We start from the raw sequence: 21,151 nt of genomic DNA on the forward strand, positions 1-21,151 counted from the left end.
AGCCCTGTAACATACCTCCTTTCTCTTTGTTGCTTCTCACCTAACTCCTTCCTCTTGTTGCTTCAGGCGTGCGGTGTCCTCCCTCTGCTCTGAACACCCACCTCGGAGCCTTTGCACAGACACACTGTTCCCCATGTCTTCTCAGCTGGGTCCCTTTAGACATCACCACAAATCACTATAGTTGTGACCTGCTCGAGACCCTTTGTTCTCTATGATATCACTGTCATGTCTTTCTTCAGAAAGTGTTTGTTTTTATCAACATGCTTTAATATCAAAAGTTGCTTTTATTTTATAATGTTTATTTTCCAAAGATGGACACTTTTGTGTTCAGAGAATGGTTGTATCCTTAAACACTATTATTGATCAGGTGCTTATAATATTTGTTGGCTGACTTAACAACTTTTTAAAGACAAGCCTCACTGTGTAGTTTAGATGAGACTCAAACTCAGCTGTGTGCACTGTCTTAAAATACACAGACACCCACTGACACACAAATACACATACACACACATACACAAGATACACACATAGACACACACATAAGTACATATGCACGCAAACACAGACACACATACACATACATTAACACAAACCATACAGACACACACACACACAAACCATACATATATCATACACATACAGACACACAAACATACAGACATACATATACACACAGACACACATAATAACATAGATACATGCATACATCCAAAGAAATAACAGATACACATACATATGCACACCATCATACACACACACATATATGCACACACCACACACACACACACACACACATTTGGTCCTGAAGAGATGACTCAGCAGTTAAGAGTACCCAGGTTCAATTCCCAGCACCCACATGGCAGCTAACAACCATCTTTACCTTCATTTCCAGGGGAGAATCAGGCCTCTCTGACCTCCCTGAATACCACACATTCATATGGAACATATACACACACATGCATTAAAGCAAAATATCCATACACATAAAATATGAAGAGACATATTGGAGAAAAAGAGAGAAAGAGACTTTCTTATATTTCTGCCTCTGCTCTGTGCTCCCCTCAGATGGATTGTCCTCTCTAATTGTCACTGTGTCACTTGCTTCCAAAACCTCCCCACATTTGTGCAGTCAAGCTGCCCCTCAGTGGATGCAAGCCCTGCTCATTGCCGACAGACTCAGCTGCCCAGCCCACCCCTCCTCCAGGGTCCCCATCCCTGCACTTAGCCACAGCGACCACTCTGGAAGCCTAAAGCTTGGTAGTCCCAGCTTCCTGCCTTTCCAGGAACAGTCTGGAACTACACTCCACGTGGTTGCACAAAGAGACCTCAGCCATGCTCCTGGTGGCAGCTGGTGGCTGAGGAGGAAGAGCATGTAACGGGCTCTGCATTGTCACCTTCCTAACCTCCCAGGCATAGCCGGTGCAACCAAGCTCTTCTGAGAATGGTCACACGACTTTTATCACCATGTGCTGTGAGAATGGGTCTATTTTAGTATTCGTGGATTCCAGGGATGGACCATAGGTTTCCAGCTTTCCTGGCATCCACTTAGCCATCTTGCCAGCCCTCCCCCCTTTGCTATAAGCCTTACTGGGCTTATGTTGTGTGTGTGCTGTAGCAGCTTTCTTCCAAGTCTTCATTTAAAAAAAAATTTTTTTTTTTAAATCACTGCCACAGGTACAAAGTGTGCCACAGGGGCCTTCTCTAGATGTAGGGAGATACGGGCTTCAGCTCAAATACCATGCCATGGCCTTTCAGGGAAACTTCTCTCCTGTACCAGGGCTGTGAATGCCTGTGTCAGTGCCCAGCACACATATACACAATGCATAGTACACAACGGCAGAAAGAATCCAGGGAGCAAGAATCAAACGCAAGCATCTTTTTTAACCCCAAGAGTGGCAGTGCCCACTGACTGTGGCGATCCACATCTGTGGAGGCCAGCTAGCATCTGTCCCTCTTTTGTTCTTTCTCAAGAAGAGATGACAAAGTTGCTGAACCCCACAGCAATGAGGAATGGGCATGCCAAATACAGGACTTGACTTGTTTGAGCAGAGGAAGGTGGATCATTTTCTACAGTCCTCCTTGGGATTCCTACATTGGAAAGCACCCTGCTTGGAATACCCTGGGGGCGAGGTACAGTTTTACCCAAAATAAGGATACATTTTGGTTTTTTGTTTTTAAAGCAGAAAGAACACCCTGTATACACTTGATGGAGATGTGACAGCTTGTGCTGGACAGTTCACAATCTACTTAAAGGCAGGAGTGTGTGTTGCTGAGGGCGGCTCATTGTAGAATCCAGCACCCGTGGATGGTGGGTGGGGTCCGTACCTAGTCTCATCTCCACAGCTCTCAAGCTGGAAGCTGTGACGCAGGGAGTTTCACCCAGCTCCTGTGAAGCAGGATGCCATGCTGCCCTGCAATTAGAAGAGAGGAGATTCTTCCTACCCCCCTGCTTCCACATCTGGAGACACCTCCCAGGTGCTCCTCTCATTTGTCGCTCCAGCCCTGATTGACAGACCTTGCCTTCTAGTCCTCTGCTGGTCTGGTCGGGTTCAATACAGAATCACTCTTGTCTGCACAATAACAAAGACCCAACTTTGCTGTCCTAATACATAATAGGAAAAAAAAATCACAGGAGCACTGGGCAGGAACCTCCTTTATAAATCTAGATCTGATCCTATTATACTCTGCCCTGAGTCCCCCAGTCCTCTGGGCCCTGAGCCCTAGTGTAAATACCCCCAGACTCCTGCCCTGATTTATCCTTAAGGGGTCCTTGAAACCCTGAGCCACATGAAGCACATTCCCAGCCAACCCCTTGCTCTTACTGGATGCCACTTGTCTGGAAAATCTTCCCCATCACGGGAGCCCAATTTCCCCTCTGTTCTGTAAAGCCCAGTGCCAGAGCTGCCTCCCGGGTGACATTCCTGTCTCACGGTGGCTTTTATACTTAACAGAGCATCCTCATCTGAGTCAAAGTTACTATTGCTGTGGTGAAACATCCATGATTGACCAAAACCAAAGAGCTCATTTGGCTTACGCTTTCACATCTGAAGGCTATCACTGAAGGAAGTCAGGACAGGATCTCAAACAGGGCAGGAACCTGGAGGCCATGGAGTAGAGCTGCTTACTGGCTTGCTCCCTCTGGCTTGCTCAGCCTGCTTTCTTATAGAACCCAGGACACCAGGCTAAAGATGGTACCACCCACAATGGGCTGGGCCTCCCCCACCAATCACTAATTAAGAAAATGCATGCCTACAGCCTGAACTTACGGAGGCATTTTCTCAATTGAGGTTCCTTCCTCTCAGATGACTTTAGTGAAGTTGGTAGGAAACTAGCCAACACATCTTCTATGGCTTTGCAATTATATTAAATTGTCTCTGCAGGATTCTTGTTAAGTCATTGTGTCATCTTGAATCCCTCCTTCTGTTATTCCTGGTGACTCTGGCAAAGGACAGGGGCTCAGTGCTACCTAAACTGAGCCAGCTGTGTGGACCCTGATTAAGGTTTCCTGGTGTTGTGTATTTCAGTAGGGAGGCTATGGCTAACAGTAACATGGTGTGTGTTTCTTTAAAGATTCATTTGTTATTGTATGTGTCTGAGCATTTGCTGCATGAGTGGCTGGGCACCGTGTGTGTGCAGTGCCTTGAGAGGCCAGAAGAGGGCACCAGATTCTCCTGGAACCGGAGTTACAGAGGGTGATGAGTCATCATGTGAGTGTCAGGCACTGAACCATCACGGTCCAGCCCTCATGTGTATTTTATTAGGCCAAGCTCTACACAACTAAGCTAGCCAGCCAGTTCCTAATGTGTGTTTTAAATGAATTCTAAGAGGAATTTGAACATTCTTTTTGCAGAAAAAGGACAAATATTTGAAATGATATACATGCCAATGACCCTGATCTGCTCATTATGCAATGCATGTGCATATCAAAATATCTCAGGAAATCTCATCCTGTGTATCATGTGCCAATTAAAAATGGCATAAAGAGCCAGGCAGTGGTGGCGCATGCCTTTAATCCCAGCACTTGGGAGGCAGAGGCAGGCGGATTTCTGAGTTCAAGGCCAGCCTGGTCTACAGAGTGAGTTCCAGGACAGCCAGGGCTATACAGAGAAACCCTGTCTCTAAAAACAATAAAGAAAGGGGGAAAAAAAAGGAAGGAAGAAAAGAAAAGAAAAAAAAATGGCATAAAGTTGGAAGTGGCACCACGCGTCTGAAAACTCAGCACTTGGGAAGCATATAGTAATTAAACTTGAAATTCTGAAGTCCAGACAAGCTGTAGTTGTAGCAGAAACGGCAATTTTTGCCTGTGAGACTCGAGCCAGTATCTATCGCTTTCCCCCTTGACTCCATTCCTGATGCAGGGCTGAATGCTGAGAAAAATGTGTCAAAGAAACCCAGTACAGCATGGCACCCTCCCAAGTGCCCTGCAGACCTGCCTGGCTCCTGCTGAGCCAGAAGTCTGCCTTCCCGGGGCTGGAGGCTCACAGCAGGTACACACTAAGTAAACTACATTGAGAAACACGCCCAGCGCACCTTTCAAGGCTGGCAGGTCAGCTCTCCAGGAGCTATGGATTCCCCCCTACCCCCCTCACTCTCTGCACTGTGGCTGCCATCTGCCTCCCTCTTGCCCAGTCTCTGGCCTTCCCAAGATGATCTCAGCCTGAAAGGCACTTGATATTTCTATAGCTTTCTATAAACAGTAGAAATATTCTCTTCCAGCTGGTCTGCTCACCCCACCCCTGCCCTTCCCCTGATGCTTGAATGCCTGCCTGCTCTACTGCAGTCACGGTGGCCTCCAAGCCCTCGCCACACTGTACTCTGCTTCTCTGGCTTCCAGCATCTGCAAATGGGTCCCAAGGACAGAAATGCTCTTGGTGCTCTCCCTCGGGGTAGGACTGTGTTGTGGATGCAGTAAATGTACATAGAAGGCAAGCTCAGGGGCACCAACTCAGATGTCCCAAGGATGCAAAGAACATTCTAGAAATCAGCCTCAGCATTTTCCCCAGAATATGTATGTGCACACACACACAATACACATACATATACACATACAATACATATACAATATACATGCAATACACAGACATCATAGACATAGGTCTATGAAAGATATCTTTTGCATGTGGCTTGTCAAAATCTTGGCAAGGAGGTATGTGAAAGCACCAGAAATGCTATAGGAGAGACACAGTAACTTGCCTCAAACCTGTTAGTGAGGTTATTTAAGTACTCTGTTAGCAGTAGCCCTTTGGCTTTTTAATATGGGGAGACCACACTTGCACCTTCTTTTCCACCTGTGAAGAATCACTCTTCCTTCTCTGCCATTTTTCCTTTTGATGGAGTAACTAGAGAGAAGCCACTGATAAGAACATCCACAATGCCCTGTGCAGGAGAAAGGGAAGAAAACACACTCCTTACAGGCACATCTGCATCTGAAGAAAACACACTCCTTACAGGCACATCTGCATCTGAAGAAAACACACTCCTTACAGGCACATCTGCATCTGTGATAGACTTTATAGTCTGAGCAAGCTCAAGAAGATGTTTTCTTAAATAATTATATTTTTAAAAGATTAAAAAAAATTTGTGTGTGTTTGTCTATCTGTATGTATGTGCATTTATGTGGGCAGTGCCTGCAGAGTCCAGAAGAGGGCACTGTATCCCCTTGAAGGTGAAGTTACAGGCAGTACTGAGCCACCTGGGAACTAAATTTAAGTCCTCTAGAAAAGCAGCAAGTGCTATTATTAACCACCATGAGTCCTAGTTTTTCTTTTAAATTCAGTGTATGGGTGGAGCCGGATGGTGGTGTGTGTATACATGTATAGGTCAGAGCCCACAACATCAGATCACCCCGGAGCTGAAGTTACAGGCCGTTGTGAGCTGCCTGGTGTGGATGCTGGGAACGGAACTCGGGGCCTCTGGGAAAGCAGTGTGCACTGTTAACCACTGAACCAGCTCCTAAATCAGTTTTTCTTAAAGACGCATGCTAGTCTTAGAGCTTCAACTTTAATGAAGGAAGGTATCTTACCCAGGTGAAGTAGTACACGCACACCTTAACACTCTAGAGGCTGAGGCAGGAGGATCACAAATTCAGGGTCAGCTTGGCCTATATAATGAATGAGAGGACATCCTGGGCTTCATAGCGAGACATTTGGGGTGGGGATGGAGGATGGTGTCTAGATTGAAACTATCATTGCTTTCCAGGGCCATTGAAGGATGCTGAAGAGCAGGAGTAGGCCAACAAATGTCCTCCTGAGGCCTCACGTCCTCAAGTGTCCCCTTCTGAAAAGTATTTCTTGTTTGTTTGTTTGTTTTTGCTTTTCTTCCTTCCTTCTTTCCTTCCTTCCTTCCTTCCTTCCTTCCTTCCTTCCTTCCTCTCTCTCTCTCTCTCTCTCTCTCTCTCTCTCTCCCTCTCTTTCTTTCTTTCTTTCTTTCTTTCTTTCTTTCTTTCTTTCTTTCTTTCTTTCTTTCTTTCTTTCTTTCTCTCTTTTTCTAGGGTCTCACTGTGTAGCCCTGATTGTCCTGGAACTCACTATGTAGACCAGGCTGGCCTTGAACTCATAGAGACCCACCTGCCTCTGCCTTCCCAGTGCTGGGATTACTGATGTATACCACCCCTCTCCCCCTCCCCCCAACACCCAGGGTGCTAGTGAACAGCAAGCCACTAGACCAGTTTCCAACAGCTTGCATACAACTGCAGGCACCCACCCTCTCTGGGCAGATGAAGGGCACGGGTTCACAGGAGAGGAGACACACATTCCAGGCCATTTTCCAAACACCAACAAGAAGGGAATTAGAAAAAGCATGTAAGTACCACACGCATGCCAGCCTCTCCTATTGATCACATGTAATTTACATCTTACAAAGATGTGAATTCTTGCGTTCTCACTCCGCAAGGAAAATCTCAATGATTTATTCATTTCAAATGAAAAATAGAAGGGAGATGAGAAGAATGAGTTCACAGACGGCCTCGTTCTCGGGGCACCGGTGCTAGGCTCCCTCGCTCACTGCCCGGAGGCCTCCGTGTTCAAGTCCCTCTAATTAACAAGGTGAATCAGGCGGCAGCTCTCTAATTAGTGAGCAAGACAAGCCGGCGGAAGCAGGCAGGCAGAGTGTAGAGCTCTGCACTGGCCAACAAAGAGCCCACTCCATTTGAGGGGGTGGGGTGGGCGGTGCGGATATCATCTAAATAACTATAAAAAAAAGAAAACACAAAACGAAGGTGTTTGGATCGGGAAGCTACCTCACTTTTGTTCTCCAAGTTCACGGGAAGTCTGACAAATTCACCAGCATAACCAACTCCTTGCTGACTGAGGTTGGACTCTGCTGCTTGTACGATCTTTCAGGGCACACTGTCCCACAACATGAGCATCCAAAAGACATTATCTTAGAGCTGGGGAATATAGCTTAGTGTTTCAAGTACTTGTCTAGCACACAGAGTCCTGGGTGTAGTTCCCAGCATTACATAAACCAGGCCGTGGGGGCACACACCTGTAATCCCAGCACTTGGGAGCTGGGGGCAGGAGCAAGGGAAGTTCAAGGTCAATGGAGACAGTGAGGTGAGTTCGAGGGTAGCCTGGCCTATGTGAGACCTACACATCTCTAGCGTTTAGTCATCATGTTAGACCAAAACTTTGTGGGATTAGTCCATTTTTTCCTTGTCCCTGACTCCCAAAACTACCATCCTGCTCTGTGATTTCATGATGTTGGCTACTTCGTGGAAGTAAATTCATGTCTCATCTGAGGCTTGAAGGGAAAAAAAAAATCAATACCTCAAGGGATTTATGGTAGCGTTGTATATATTTCACTTTAAAAAGCACTTATCCTATTTTCTAATCTCTCTCTCTCTCTCTCTCTCTCTCCCCCACACACACTCTCTCTCTCCCTTTTTAAAGATTGATGTATTATTTCATGTGTATGGGTGTTTTGTCTGATGCCCATGAAGGTCAGAGGAGGGAGTGAAGTCCCCTGGAACTAGAGTTACAGATGGTTGTGAGCCACAGTGAGGAAGCTGGGAAACTCCAGTCCTTTTCAAGAGCAGCAAGTACAACAACCATCAACCACTGCCCCCTCCCCATTTATTGAGACAGGATCTGTCTGTCACACAGGCTGGCCTCAGACTTACTCTGTAGTTCAGGCTCACCTGATATTCCAAGTCCTTCTGTCTCCGCCTCTGGCATTCTGAGATTACAGGTATGAGCTACCCCGTCTGGCCTTACCCTGCATTTCCCTGAAACTAGACATGTATGGAGTGAACCCTTCTTTGATGACTCAGCTCAGTGTCATCTGGTCTCATAGGACTCATCACAAGGAGCCACAGAGGAACCGAACCGGTGCAAACGCTTAATCCCCAAGGAGGGGCTGCACATGATGCCTCTGGACCACATCTGGGTACCAGTCTGGCTCAAGTTGAGCTGGGCTCTAGCTAGGAATGTCCCTGGCTTGCTAGCTTTGGCTTTGTATTCACATGTGGCTGCTTATTTGCAAGCCAGAGGTTTTTCCTCCCTCAATCTTTCCCAGGACAACCACCAACTCCCCCTGCAGGCACCAAGCTTCTTGAATACGACCTCCTGGGACCTGAGCACAGCTGTATGCCAGGAGTCCTTGAAGGTGCAGGCAACACTATTCAGGTTCACCCCTGATAAAGGACAGTGGCTGCTCTCTAGTAGCCTTAACCAAGGACTATGAATGGCCACTGTATCCTTTGTGACCCAGCGGTCTTTAATGGAGCTTCAAAGGCATTTTCTTCTAGTAATGGGGACCCCCTTGATAGGTAGATGCCAGGAACCATCTTATGGATGGTTCATCTTGTGACTCACATTCAGATATAAATACAACTACAGGGACACTGTCTCACTGCCAAACACATGGCACCTCCTCAGAGCAAGCACTGACATCATTACCATTTTATAGGTAAGGAACTAACTACCAGAATTCTTAAAAGTCAGCTTAGGTCCTCTCGCCTAGGAAATAGACTTGTACTCTGGCTTTCTAAGCCAACCGGATCTTCTCCTTTAGGACTCCTGTTTTCCGAGTTTCCATTCACAGACTGTATTACCTCTCATTCTTTTTTTTTTTTTAATTTATTTTTTATTAGGTATTTTCCTCGTTTACATTTTCAATGCTATCCCAAAAGTCCCCCAAACCCACCCCCCCAATCCCCTACCCATCCACTCCCCCTTTTTGGCCTCGGGTTCCCCTGTACTGGGGCATATAAAGTTTGCAAGTCCAATGGGCCTCTCTTTGCAGTGATGGCTGACTAGGCCATCTTTTGATACATATGCAGCTAGAGACAAGAACTCCGGGGTACTGGTTAGTTCATATTGTTGTTCCACCTATAGGGTTGCAGATCCCTTTAGCTCCTTGGGTAATTTCTCTAGCTCCTCCATTGGGGGCCGTGTGATCCATCCAATAGCTGACTGTGATCATCCACTTCTGTGTTTGCTAGGCCCCGGCATAGTCTCTACTTTTCTCATTCTTTTGTTACATCTTTTTTTTTTTTTTTCTTGGTTTTTCGAGACGGTTTCTCTGTGTAGCCTTCGCTATCCTGGAACTCACTTTGTAGACCAGGCTGGCCTCGAACTCAGAAATCTGCCTGCTTCTGCCTCCCGAGTGCTGGGATTAAAGGCGTGCGCCACCACGCCCGGCCTTTTGTTACATCTTATTGATGTGTTTGGCAAGGGACTGGGTGAAGGAAGGGCTCACAGTCCAAGGGGACACAGTTTCGTGGCAGGCGGCACTGCAGCAGTGGGAAGCAGCTGGTCACACTGCATCTGCAGTCAGGAGGCAGAGAAAGAGAGGAAGAGGGGAAAGGGGAGGGGGAGGGGAAAGGGGGAGAGGGAGGGGGAGAGACTGCCTTTTTTTTTTCTCATTTTCACCTCTTTATTCAGTCCTGGATCCCACCCACCCAAATTCAGGCTGGATCTTCCTCCCTCTGTTAAGTCTCTCTGGAAATGCCTTATAGACATGCCAGAGGTGTGTCCCCCAAGTAATTCTAAATCTAATCGAGTTTGCATGAAAATTAACCACCACGCAGACTAAAAGATGTCATTCTGCAAAGCTCGCGGCCTTTCTGTTTGAAAGTTGAAGCATCCGGATGTTTGCGAGGCTCATCCGCTGAAGGTTACATCCCAAGCTGACGGATCCGAGCACGGAAAGATCCGGTCGGATCCCAGGAGCTCTGAGGCAATCAACTAACCACCCACCCCCGACAGATCCATAATCTGATAACATTATTGGGGGGGGGGACCTGTTGGGAGGATGTATCTCTGCTCTTTCACGTTCCTGTTTCCTGGCTGATGCGAGATGAACAATGTTCTTCCCCCATGCCTTTCCAACATTACGCCCCGCTTCATTGCAGGCCCACAGCAATGCAGCCAGAAGACCGTGGTTTGGAATTCTACAGCCGTGAGCCAAAGTAAATCCTTTCTCTTTTAAATTGTTTTGCTCAGGCATTGCATGGTGATGGAGAACTAACACGCCTTCTCGGCCTAGGCAGCCGTCGGCAGCAGCAGCTAACTCTAGGGAGCAACTGAGCAATTCTTTGCTGTGAATTCTCATCTGGCCTCTCTAGAGAGAAGTAAGAGCGCCAGGGCTAGAGGTGCGTGGGCCCTTCGTCGGGCAGGCTTGCCTCTGGTCCCGTGCCGGGACTAGAGGTACATGGGCCCTTCATCGGGCAGGCTTGCCTCTGCTCCCATTACTCACTCCGTAAGACACAGTTTCAAATATAAGGGGCAGAGATCTAAAGAGCTGCCAAGGAGGATACTGTCCAAGGAAGCCACTTGGCAAGCCACTCTGCTGGCCCAGACTCCACCCTCCATAGCAACTACTAGGCTGAACTTTCCCAGGAGTTATTCTCTACACACATGTAGCTCAAGATGAACCTCAACTGCTTGCAGCAAGCGTTAAGTGAGAGGTGGGACTTTCAAGAGGTGCCTGGGTTCCAAGGGCTCTGTCGTTGGGAGTGGGTTGATCGTGAGAATATTCCCCCTGCTCAGACCCTCTCTCTGACCTATGCTCACTTGCCTTCCATCCCGCGATGACATAGCAAGGGATCCCTTGGCAGATGTGAAACACATGCTTGCGCTGCACTCGTGAACTTCCAGGCTCTCAGACTCCTTTCTTTAAATTACCTAGTGCAATAGCAACAGAAGAAAGACCAAGAGACTGGTTTTGTGGAGTATTGGATGCCAAAGAGCTCAGCACAGGAGGGTAGCCAGTAATTAGACACAAAGACTCGATGTCTCTTTCATCTCTGTGCGGCTGAGCTTTGACAGAAAAGCTGCCACCGATTCGTGTTTCTTTCGTGATTTTTATTCCTTATGCCTTTGGACCAGTCTTGCACCCTTTTCATAGTCTCCGTATTCTGAGTCTACAGAATAAGACAAAACTCTGATAGCATCATTGAGTTATTTTTGGAATTAACGCTAATAAAATGTGAGGCTAGGAAAGGAAGCATGAGGAATTCTGAGGCACCTGGAACTGGAGCGATGGTCCACGGGTCAAGAGCACTTCCTGCCCTTGCAGAGGACCAGTTCTGTTCCCAGCACAGGTGTGAGGCCATCCAGAGCTGCCTGTAACTCCAGCTCCAGAGGATCTGACACCCCCTTTTGGTTTCTGTGTGCACTGCACTCATGTGTAATGCCTCTCACACAGACACACTTGTATGCACACATAACTAATAGGACCAATCTTTAAAAAACAAAAAAAAACAAAAAAAACAAAACCTAGTTTAAAATGCCTTAACTTTCTTACTGGAAAATTAGGACACGATTAAAATTTCTAAAGGAACAGCTTTGTGGAGATCCGCAGAGCACTGAAGTAAACAGAGTTAAATTTATTTATGCTTGGGGCAAAATGGTAAACATCCATTTAAGTAAATTATAATTTGTCTTTAGGAATATCTTTTGGTGCTGGTGTCTTCTGTATACATACTCTGAGATGCTTATTTTATTCAAAAAGGCCTTTAAAGTATTTTTGAACATTTCATTTATTATTATTTTCACATGGATGGAGAGGTTGCTTGCACCCATGTGCACCCATGTCTGTGCACCCATGTGCGTGCAGTGCCAGAATTGGTGTCAGATCTCCTGGGCCTGGAGTTACAGATGGTTGTGGTCCACTATGTAGATGCTGGGTGCTCTGAAAGAACAGTCAGTGCTCTTAACCATTGAGCCATCTTTCCCTCTACTACCCCACCAAAAGCATTTTAAAATAAGCCCTTGACAAAACTTATCTAGTGTGCAATGCATTTGGTTTTACTAATAAACATTTTTTTCATGACCAGAAAGTTACATAGACCTACACCAGCTTTGCCCAAAGATAGGTTTTATTTTCAGGACGCTTCTTTACCAGCAGTGTTGGGAAGCAGGTCAAATCGTAACTAAGAGGTTTGACTCATCGTGCCCAGGGTGTGTTTGTTTCCTAGGGTGTTGTGTTTGGGCTCCCTAGAGGAGCAGAGCAAATAGATGAAGAGATTCAGAAGGAGATGTGTTAGATTGCCTTACACAATCTGGTGTAGGGAGTCCAACACTGGCCTTCTCACACTGAGAGACTTAGGATGCTGCGGATGCTCAGTCCACAGGGTTAGATCCCTCAGCAGTCCTGATACAGTGCTGAAGGCCTGGAGAAGTTTCGGAGAGACACTGCTTCTCACTCCACATTTGAAGCCCAAAGAAGCTGGGCTCTAATGTCGGTGAGAAAATGTAGCAGCAACTGCGGCAGCAACAGAGAAGATGGAGTTGCTGGTAAGGGTGAAGGCTAACAGGCAAAAGTAAAGCTTCCTGCTCCTTTTGCCACCTCATTTTGTCTAGGCTGGCACTGGACAGTGTCCCCCCCGTGTTTAGGATGAGTCTCCTCACATCAAATAACCTGGTCAAGAATCCTTCACAGGCATGCATGCCCCAGGACTGGCTTTGCAGTTGACTCTAGATCCAGCTAGGCTGTCGACTAAGGTTGACCAACATGAGTGGGCACTGTATTGGTTTGAATCTGAAGCATCTCCCATAGACATTTGAACACTTTGTCCCCAGCTGTTGGAGCCATTTGTGAGACTGAAGAAGTTAGAGGTATGGAGCTTAGCTGTCCTGGGGGCAAAATGTGAAGGTTGCAATTGGTTCTACTTCTGGTCTTGTTCTCTCAGCATCCTGGTCAGTCACTGTGATGTGACCAGCTAGTGTATGCTCCCACCACCATGGACCAAGACACCCCAACTACGGTGCCTTCCCTGCCATGAAACTATGAGCCAATCAGAGCAATAATAAAAACAAGAAAGTTTTTTTTTTTAGATTTTCTATTTAATTTTAATCGTGTGTGTGTGTGTGTGTGTGTGCCCCTGCGTGCTCATGCACGAGCACACACACGGCTGCAGTAGCCTAGGAGGGCAGAAGTCAATGTTGAATGTCCTGAAATTGGTGTTATAAGCAGTTAACTGCCTGTAGTGGGTGCTGGGAACTGAACTCAGGTCCTCTTCAAGAGCAGCACATACTCTTAGCCACTGAGCCACCTCTCTAGCCCCTTAAGACAGCTATTTTAAATTTTTGAAATTTTTTGTCTCACCAATTGGAGACTAGAAGTCCAAGATCCAGGCTGAAAGGGGTTGTCTCATTCAGAGAAAGAGAGAGAGAGAGAGAGAGAGAACCTCTTTCATTTCTCTCTTGTGTTCTGGTGGCCTTTGGCAATCCTTGTCTTTCTCCAAGATCTGTCAGCCAAACATTTCTCTATTAAAGTAAAGCAAGCTGTGGAGGTGAACATCTATAACCCTAGCACTTGGGAGACTGAGGCAGGAATTTTAACTTTGAGGACAGTCCAGTCTCTCTCTCTCTCTGTCTCTGTCTCTCTCTCCCTCCCTGTCTCTCTCTCATTTGAGGATCAGGATGTATAGCTCTCAGGATGTATAGCTCTCAGGATGTATAGCTCTCAGGATGTATAGCTCTCAGCTGCTTCTCCAGCACCATGTGTGCTTATGGCCATGCTCCCTGCCATGATGATAATGGACTAAACCTCTGAAACTGTAAACCAACCCCCAATGAGATGTTTTCCTTTATAAGAGTTGCTGTGGTCATGGTGTCTCTTCACAGCAATAGTGACCTTAAATAAGACTGTAAGTAAGAATTAGTGACTGGGATCAAGCTCCAAGTTAAAACTCTAAACTTTTAAATTGGTGTTTAAAAAATAAGGAGATGTGCCAGGTATGGTGATGCACATCTTTAATCCCAGCAGAGGCAGGTGGAACTCTGTGAGTTCAAGGCCAACCTGGTCACACAGTGAGTTCCAGGATGACCAGGGCTATGTAGTGATAAGACCTCGTCTATACATACATACATGTCTTAGTCAGGGTTTCTATTCCTGCACAAACATCATGACCAAGAAGCAAGTTGGGGAGGAAAGGGTTTATTCGGCTTACACTTCCATGCTGCTGTTCATCACCAAAGGAAGTCAGGACTGGAACTCAAACAGGTCAGGGAGCAGGAGCTGATACAGAGGCCATGGAGGGATGTTCTTTACTGGCTTGCCTCCCCTGGCTTGCTCAGCCTACTCTCTTATAGAACCCAAGACTACCAGCCCACCCACAGGGGCCTTTCCCCCTTGATCACTAATTGAGAAAATGTCTTACAGTTGGATCTCATGGAGGCATTTCCTCAACTGAAGCTCCTTTCTCTGTGATAACTCAGCTGTGTCAAGTTGACACAAAAATAGCCAGTACAATACATGCATACATACATGCATACATACATGCATACATACATACATGAATAAATAAATGAAGATCGAAGCTAGAGTGATGTCTCAGCAGTTAAGAGCACTGGTTGTTCTTCCAGAGGGTCCAAGTTTGATTCCCAGGACCCATGTGGCAGCTCATAGTCATCTGTAACTCTAGTTACAGAGCATATCGTGCCCTCTCCTGGCCTCCTTGGGTGCCAGGCATGCAAGTGGTTCACAGACATACATGCTGGGAAAACGCTCATACAAACAAAATAAAAATAAACAAATCCTTAAAAATGAGAAATTAAGGCCGCAGAACTGACTGACTGGATGTGTAAGAGTGACCTCTGAACTCCATCTTATCCAAGCTGCTGAGAGGACACGCCTGTCCGAGCCCTCATGGTCTTACTGAATGTAATGAGCACTGAATGGAATCCACCTCTAAGTTCAGGATCATTTGTAGGGCTGACGTGTGCTTGTCTAACACCTTTGCAGGAAGTCAGAGGGCGTTGCAGGAGAAGCTGCTTCCAGTTGACTTTAGAGAAATTTAATAGGTTTTCACGAGGTTTTCTGTGGGGATGGACACCTTGGCAAAATAGGGTTGCTACTACTTTCAAAAAGTCAGAGTATCTTAAAGCAAATCTCACGAACCTTTCGTGCATTTAAAAGTTTTATAGACTAAGGCAAGCATGGTGGTACACAGCTGTAATTCTGTCACTGGGGAGGCTGGAGCAGGAGGATTTGTGAATTCCAGGGCAGCCTGGGCTAGGCTGGGGAGGAGCGAGGGAGGAATGGAATGGAAGAGACAGTAGCAGAGAGGGCCAGGGAAGAGAAGAGAAAAACCAGGGGAAAGGGGTAAATTTGTATTTAAAAATTTTGAGCCTATTTATTTACTTATGACACAAAAGCAATCCTGAGGCAGGAGGGTCATGAATTCAAGGTCAGAAAACTGGCAGGAAGACGAAGATGCTTCTCATTCAGATGGCAAATGCCTTGACCAAGAGAAAGTTGGAGCCAAAGAAAGAGAGCAGCCACAAGGATCAGGACAGAGAATGTGCATCAGCCTAGGAAGTCTGCATTCGAAAGGACCATCTGAGAGGCTCAGGGACTAAGGGAAGGGCTTTGCTTGCCCAGACCTGAGAGTTAGCTTCCCTGTGTTAGCACTCTCAAGTCAACTAACTCCCAAGTCACTCTCAAGTTCAGTCTGAAAATCTGCAAAATAGCATAAATTACAGTGTTGTAACGGGTTTGGTTTTAGACTCAGGGTCTCACTGTGTAGCCAAGGATGGCCTTGAATTTCTGGCTAGACCTCCAGAGTGCTAGGATTACAGTTAAGCACCACTTTGGCTGGGGTGAGAAAAGCAACATTTGTCTGTTTTGTTGTTCTGCGGATTAAACCTGGGACTTTGGGTATACCAAGCTTTGGGTATACCAAGCTAGTATTCTATCTCAGAGCTACATCCCCAGCCTAGTTCCTCCCACAGAAAATTAAATGAAGCCAATGTGAAAACTTACGCTTTTAATCCCGGCACTGAGAGACAGAAGCAGGCAGATCTCCCTGAGTTTGAGGCCAGCCTGGTCTACAGAGTGAGACCCTGTCTCTAAAATTAAATTAATAAAGTAAATGAAGCAACATTCTACCCCTATTTTAGTATCTGAAAGGACAGGTATCTGCTCTGGACCCACAAACTGAGTTCTCAGCACAAAGGAGTTTGATTCGCCCCAAGGGACAAAGGGCAAGAAATAAGAGAGAAGACAGGAGAGAGGAGAGGGCTAAGGGGAAGGGAAGCAGGGGTGGTGGGGGTGGGGGGGGAGATTTGCCCTGAGGGACAAAGGACTGTCTCTGGATAGAGGGAAAACAAACATGGCCCATAGGAAAATGGAGGTTTATAAAGGGGCAAGGGGGAACCCCCAGTTAGGATGAGGTGCTTAATTTAATTGGGCATGATAATTAGGTGAGCCAGAGGAGGCTTTTGATTGCTGGACTTCAATACTTTGATAGCTGGTGGTCAGCCTCAGGAGGAGGAAATGGCCAAATAAGGGAAAAGACCTTGGAGGCCAGCTTTAGGAATGTGACTAGTGGTTTTTAGCAAGGCAGAGGGAATGGGGAAGAAGGGCAAGGCCTGCCAGAGCCACAAACTCCTGTGGGCTAGGGTCTCTTCATCATCTCCCAAGGCACAATGTAAATGTTCAAAATTCATTTTACTTTTCTTTTCTTTATTAGATACTTTATTTATTTACATTTCAAATGTTATCCCCTTTCCTGGTTTCCCCTCCGAAAATCCCCTATCCCCTCCCCTCTCCCCTGACTTTTCTTTATTTAAAGATTTAGTTCATTTATATGAGTACACTGTAGCTGTCTTCAGCCACACCAGAAGAGGACATCAGATCCCATTACAGATGATTGTGAGTCACCATGTGGTTGCTGAGAACTGGACTCAGATTCTCTGGAAGACAGCCAGTACTCTTAACCGCTGAGCCTTCTCTCCAGCCCATCATTAGACTTTTTCATTAACTGGGAGAAGATGGCTGAAAGGAAGAGAAATCACTAGCTGTAAACAGAAATCTCAATCCATGTTTTGGATGGCATTCTGGTTTCTGTTTGTCTTGTTTTTGTTATGAGGCAGGATTTCTCTGTGTAGCCCTGGTTATCCTAAAGCTCACTCTGTAGACCAGGCTGGCCTCGAACTCAGAAACCCACACCTGTCTCTGCCTCTGCCTCCTGGATGCTGGATTTAAAGGTGTGTGCCACACTGCCCCCGGCTGGTTCTCTGTTTTTAAGGCAGAGCATTTGAGCAGAGGACTGTGGAGGACTGTGGCTCACCAAGACAACCAGGAAACAGGGATGGGGAAGGGACAGGGACATCTTCCTGGGGCGAATCCTTATGGCTTTCTTCCTCTAAGACCCACCTTTCAATAACGTCATCATACCAGGCTGCCATGACGGGAATCAACCTACCAAAATGAAGTCAGAGCCCTCGGGATCCAAACACTTCCGCCAAGCCCACAGTACATGACCTGTGAGGTCCCTTCCTGTTCACTCAGGCATCCATCAGCAGCTGCTTGGAAGATGCACTGGATCTGTGTGTAAAGGCCCAAGGCAGCCCTCCGAGGCTGGGCTCCGCACCCTGGCCTTGAGGTCTGAGTCATATACCAAAGGAAGCTTGTTTCTAAGGGAGCTTTGAAAACCTTCGCTGTCTTCCTTTCCTCTCCTGCCCACTCCATTCGCCACTGGTTGTTGTTTTGTTTGTTTGTTTGTGTTGTTTTTTAGTGTGTGTGTCCATGTGTGCGTGCATGTGTGTAGGTGCAGAGACCAAAAGAGGGCATTAGACATAAGACTGAGAGGTGGTTGAGACCCACACAATGCTGGGAATGGAACTCAGAGATCCTATGCAAGAGCAGCATGTTTTCATTTTTCCTTGTTTTGTTGTTGTTATTGTTGTTTGTTTTAGGGTTTTTTGTTGTTGTTATTGTTTTTCTCTGGATGTGGAGATGGCTCATCAGGATAAGGTGCTTGCCACCATGCCCAATGAGTTGACTTTGATCCCTGGCCCCACAGGGTAGGAGAGAACTGACTCCCACACGTGCACCGTGGCACACGTGTGTGCATACACCCACATCCACACAAGTAAATGAGTTTGCTATGAGATCGTGTCTCCTGGTTGCATCAGAAGCTACACCCATAAAGCCTCACCAACCCAACTGCCGAAACACGAGCTGAGTAAGAAAGCCACCGACAAACATGCCAAACTGGACAAGGAAAAGCCTGTGGGGCCTCAACCCTGCACGCAGATCAATAGGCCACCGAGGAAAGCTGAGAGGGAAGAGGTGGTCTTCTGGGTAATGGTGTTGTGTATTTCACAGTTTTTCTCTTAACCCAGCCAGCTCCCAAATAATTGAGACCAGACTATTACATTTATTTATCAAGCTTTAAGGGCACAACAACTGAGCAGTGTTACTCTATTTTAATCCTCTGAGCTAATTTAGCTACCTGCCAGCCAGAATCCCAGTAATACTTGCATTTTCATACTGATTTGGCTCTCTGGGCTCCAGGGGTTTCCTTATGGTGTCTCCTGGGCCCTTTTCCCTGGCTGAATCCTTCCTTCCTTTCCCTATCTCCCCTTCTTCCCCATCTGAGAGGAAGTCCAGCCCTATTCTCTGTCCTGCTCAGCCATTGGCTGATCAGGTAGCTTTTGTGACCAATCAAAGAATAACTTAGAGGAAGTCCAGCCCTATTCTCTCTCCTGCTCAGCCATTGGCTGATCAGGTAGCTTTTGTGACCAATCAAAGAATAATTGAGAAGAAATGTTTAAAGAACGCTGAAACAGGAAATTCTCAGAATAAAGATTGCAACCAGATATGAAGGCACAGAAATCAGCACTTGAATAATACAAGGATAATCTTTATAGAGTACACAGTAAAATTATGCTACAGTCCTCGTCGGGGAAGAGCACAGCAAGTGGGTGTCAGATGGCAAAGACACATATACATATATACATGTAACATGATATCAACTCAACAGGTCATATTTAGGAATACATAGGTATATATAAATACATATATGGATGCAATAACAATTGATGAAAAAAGGAGAGCAGGAAGGGGCATATGGAAGGGTTTGGAGGGAGGAAATAGAAAGGGGAAATGTTTTAATTAAAATACAATCTCAAAAATAAACAAAAATCTTAATTAAATTTCAAAAATAATTACAAGTATGGTGATTTGAATGAGAACGGCCCCACAGGCTTCTATATTTGAATACTTGGTCCTCAGTTGATGGAACTCTTTGAGAAGGATTAGGAAGCATTGAAGGCTTAGATTTTTCAAAACCTGCTTTAATTATGGCTCTTCAACGCTTCAACATCCCTTCTAGCCCTCTACCCACCAGAGGTATGTGTGGGGCAATGGGCTACTCACAGACAGCCTAGTCTCCACTCCAGCATAGGTCTTGAACCCTGATGAGACCCGGTGGGTGGTGATTTCCACCTACATGGGACTGAAGACATTTGATCATGTCTCTTGGACCCCTGGCTCCTGTCGAAGTTACTGCCCCCACAGCCCCCACAGGAGAAGTGTGTGGCTATATCAGTCACTAGGAGCAGTACCAAGCCTTCCCACATGCAAATAAGGTTTCCCCCAAACTCTCAGTCCAAGCCAATGAGAGGTACATGCTGTCAAACCATGAATCACCCCCTGAACTGTATATAAATCCATCCAGGGAATTAAAGGTGCGTGAGAACTACTCCTTCCTCTGAGTCTTTTGTTCCAAGAGCTGTGTGTAACACTTGGGAAGAGATCTTCTCTCCTGAAGAGCCACCTGAGGTCCCGCCACACTTCTCACTGAATAGTCAGCTTCTTGTCAGCCCAGCCCGACCCAACTCAGTTCAGAGTGGCTTGGAGTTCGGAGAGATCTGGAAGGCAGGGCAGAGACTTTGTCTCCCTGCCTGCACTTGCTTCCATTTGCTGGAACCCTAGCACCAGGACTGGACAGAGATCTTTATGGACAACCTCTGGTACCCAGGCCCACAGGTAAGGAAAAAGAAAGGTTAGTAGGAAGCAGGGGTTCTTTGGGGCAGTTCCAATCTTCGCTGTCAGCAGTCCAGGCCAAACATCAAACAGGAATCAGCAGCGGCTTGATCCAGAAGAAACTGAGAGGCTCAACCAATCCACCCGAGTCTGCAGAAGTGGCAAGAAGCATCCAGAACACCACCAGAAGGTCTTTGGTGTGTTTCTCTCTACGAAATCACAAAAAGCAAAGCTCAGTGAAGAAAGCAAGGCGAACCAATGCCAGAGTGTCATCAGTAAAGACCAGCAAGGCAAACCAATGCCAGAGTGCCGGCAGTAAAGACCAGCAAGACGAACCAATGCCAGAGTGTCGTCAGTAAAGACCAGCAAGGCGAACCAATGCCAGAGTGCCGGCAGTAAAGACCAGCAAGACGAACCAATGCCAGAGTGTCGGCAGTAAAGACCAGCAAGGCGAACCAATGCCAGAGTGTCATCAGTAAAGACCAGCAAGGCGAACCAATGCCAGAGTGTCGGCAGTAAAGACCAGCAGGGCGAACTAATGCCAGAGTGTCGGCAGTAAAGACCAGCAAGGCGAACCAATGCCAGAGTGTCATCAGTAAAGACCAGCAAGACGAACCAATGCCAGAGTGCCATCAGTAAAGACCAGCAAGGCGAACCAATGCCAGAGTGCCATCAGTAAAGACCAGCAGGGCGAACTAATGCCAGAGTGTCGGCAGTAAAGACCAGCAAGGTGAACCAATGCCAGAGTGTCATCAGTAAAGACCAGCAGGGCGAACCAATGCCAGAGTGTCAGCAGTAAAGACCAGCAGGGCGAACTAATGCCAGAGTGTCGGCAGTAAAGACCAGCAAGACGAACCAATGCCAGAGTGTCAGCAGTAAAGACCAGCAAGGCAAACCAATGCCAGAGTGCCATCAGTAAAGACCAGCA

Source organism: Mus caroli, unplaced genomic scaffold, assembly GCF_978045245.1.
Source record: "Mus caroli unplaced genomic scaffold, Mus_caroli_1 scaffold_8, whole genome shotgun sequence".
Lineage (NCBI taxonomy): Eukaryota > Metazoa > Chordata > Mammalia > Rodentia > Muridae > Mus > Mus caroli.